The 3018-nt window shown below is 45.6% G+C and overlaps 1 non-coding gene across 1 annotated transcript; it reads left to right on the top strand.

The window, feature by feature from the left end:
• Positions 1 to 2514: 2514 nt before the first annotated feature.
• On the top strand, positions 2515 to 2586 carry TRNAW-CCA (transfer RNA tryptophan (anticodon CCA)). Its single transcript has one exon. It is a non-coding gene; the product is annotated as a tRNA-Trp (tRNA).
• Positions 2587 to 3018: the final 432 nt, after the last annotated feature.

The raw sequence follows: 3018 nt of genomic DNA on the forward strand, positions 1-3018 counted from the left end.
CAGAATGTAAGTTGTCCATACGCTGAATGCGTTCGCGGCGAAAAAGGAGACAAAACGGTGCACTTCCATGAATATCATAGCTTAATGAATTATATGTGATTCTAAAAAAATATTTAAAGGAAGGAAAAGGCTACGTAGCGTCTCACGTCCCAGGCACGATGGTGGGCAGGAGCGTACGTGGCGAGCATGTCGGTGATTGTGCGGCTTAACATGATACTGTGCTCTTTTACTACGTTTCACTCTGCTTACATTTCTAAAACAAGAAGCCAGCATTTGTGTCTTGAGCACAGCCCTATAATCTTGAAAAAAATCGCAGTTAGCTGTGGTAAAAGTCACGGGTGTTCTTCTTTCTTCCTTTATTAGCTGTGTTAGATTGAAGCTTTGCTCCCTAATATAGGTTGGTTATCCCGAAGCTATTCGCCAAGCAAAGTAACAAGAAAAATAAAAGTGTTAACAAAAGAACAAAGTTCTGTGAGAACAAAGCCAGTGATCAAGAAAACAGAGGGAAAGAAAAAATGTCAAAAAAGGACGAGGACATCACACGCACGAACCAGTCATGGAAACACACACCAACTGGATTGACTCTCAAAGCTCAACAAGATTTTTCTCGGGAACAGACATTTGATATATCATCTGTCGCCGTATGCCTTAGCGGTTATTTGGCGTCGCGCGACTAAGCTCGAGGTAATGGTTTTCATACCGGCAATGGCGGCCACACGTGGACGGGGGCGAAATGCGAAAACGCTTTTGTGCTTTGTTGTAGGTGCAGGTTAAAGAACCTCAGTGGTCAAAATTAATCCGGACTCTCCCACAACGACATCCCTCATAATCAGATCGTAGCTGTCGCACGTTAACCCTAGAATTTAGATAACTCAATTTTTTCAGCCCCATATTGTTTTTAAACTGTCATGGGGGCTGTTAGCCAGTCAACTAAAGGCGTCCAATTTGCATCAGGGAAAGAGATTACAGTGCCCCCCCCCCCCCCCCTAGTTCACGCTATGCGACATAATCCCAGCTTTCTGCAAGCCACCGAACTGCCTGAGCACCACACCGTGACTTCTCTGCGGTCGTTCAGCTGCCGTTTTCCGACGTAAACTCTGCGTTCGTCGTTATGAGACTCGTAATATTCGTTTGTGGTGGAGTGCACAGCTGATATCCAGGTTGCAGCGGGGGTGTCAAAAATGACTAAATTAACCATAAGTTATGAGCGTATGCGATTATGTTCACTTGCATGAAGAATCTAGCCACAGTCATTCCGCTAACTGTATGGAAACTGCGCATGCAGATTCGCTTAGGCTTTAATTCTGATTCCGCATAACTACGTAACTAGACTATAACCGAGGCTTCCTCTAGCGGTAGTTAGGGTTCCCGTATAATTAAGGTAATACGCTCGTGCGAGACGGGTCACGCACGTACATCTTTCTTTGTGCTTTCTTTAGGGAGGAGGGAGGGGGGGAGGGGGGTAGAGTTGAATCTGCAGTATATGCGTTCATAAGAACCAATTTATTACCAATTATCCTGCATATACGCTATCGCTAAATTCGTTAAGTGAAGCGCTCAAGTGAGAGGAATAATGCCAACAGCCGTCTGTGGTCGCCATTCAGTGCACTATTGTAAAAGGGGGTCTAGGGCGGAGATTTAAGAAAAAGAACATTGAAAATTTCGGGGTAAAATATGTCTTTTATTTCGTTTTATTTAATCAGGATAAAATTGAAAATAGGAGAAGAAGACAGAGCTTTTCTGCATAATTATTCTGTTGTGATGCGACTCCTTTTTGACGTATCATGGTTAGAACGGCGCGTTTTGAGGACAGGACGCAAAAGATCGAATGCGCACAGAACAGTTGCGACTGTTCTGTGTGCATTCTGTGTCACGCCATTATAACGCTGTTCCTTCAAGCCAGCAATAGCCTATCTAAGTCTCTTAATCGCTATCCTTCCGACGTATCGTATAGTTTGGTCAGAAGAAATTTGGAAGTCTGTGAAGCACCCGGATCCAACCACCTGGGAGGAAGCACTTTGCTACAACCAGCCCTTGAGCCCCCTCGCCTTCTGCGTACTGCAGATTCCCCCTTTTCTGGAACATGTGAGAGAAACTTGACCTACTTTGGAAATGCGCGCTCCAAGCTGCGCAACAGGCTCCCAGAGGATCGCGTGCAAAAACTTGTGTACGTTCACTCGAACCTCATTGTCCGCAAGGCTTCGTCCACTACACAGCGAAGCCTTGGCGCGTCAAGTGGAAATGAATCGGACACAGATTGATGCAAATGTCGGCCTTGACGCTTTGACGTGTTATCAATGCCTTGACGCGAAATGGTGCCTAGATGTTGAACCCGGAAAATCTGCTGGGCCTTTTGTGATGCAATAATGCAGTGTGTTGTGATTAGCTGGGCTGGGCTGCGTAACCGCTGCAGTGAGGCGCCACAGCCAATCAGCACTTCAGCAGCAGACGAAATGGACACGTCCCCTAGGTGGACTCTTGGAGACTACCTCCCTAGTACATCTAGCGGTGGTGGGCTCGGTGGCGCAACGGTAGCGCGTCTGACTCCAGATCAGAAGGTTGCGTGTTCGAATCACGTCCGGGTCAATACTAATTTTATTTCTATTCAGAATACTTCGTTTTTATTAGCTTTCTTTTTGCTTGCCGGCAACCACGTTGTCATAATCCATATTGATTCTGGAAATGCTCTGCACGGGTTTATCTCGAATGTATTCGTGGGATAAAAAAAAAAGTGACGTATTTCACTCGCCCTCCCAACCCTACAAAATTGAATGGCCAGCGAAGCTGTTAAAAAACCACTCAAATGCCGTCGATGGGGACATGAAATGCTTTATTATTCTGCCTAGCCTTAGTGCGACACCGTTGTTGAGCATTACGATTTTGCACTCTTTGACGCTCATCGTATTCACGCTGCTCTTCAGTTGTCTAAGCTTCGCGTGGTCTAACCATAGCGGTCTTAAAATGAAATGAACGAGTCGTTAAGCAGCTCTCCGTTTTATATTTATGAAGTTTGGTGAC

This window comes from Dermacentor variabilis, chromosome 6 (assembly GCF_050947875.1).
Source record: "Dermacentor variabilis isolate Ectoservices chromosome 6, ASM5094787v1, whole genome shotgun sequence".
Taxonomy (NCBI): Eukaryota; Metazoa; Arthropoda; class Arachnida; order Ixodida; family Ixodidae; genus Dermacentor; species Dermacentor variabilis.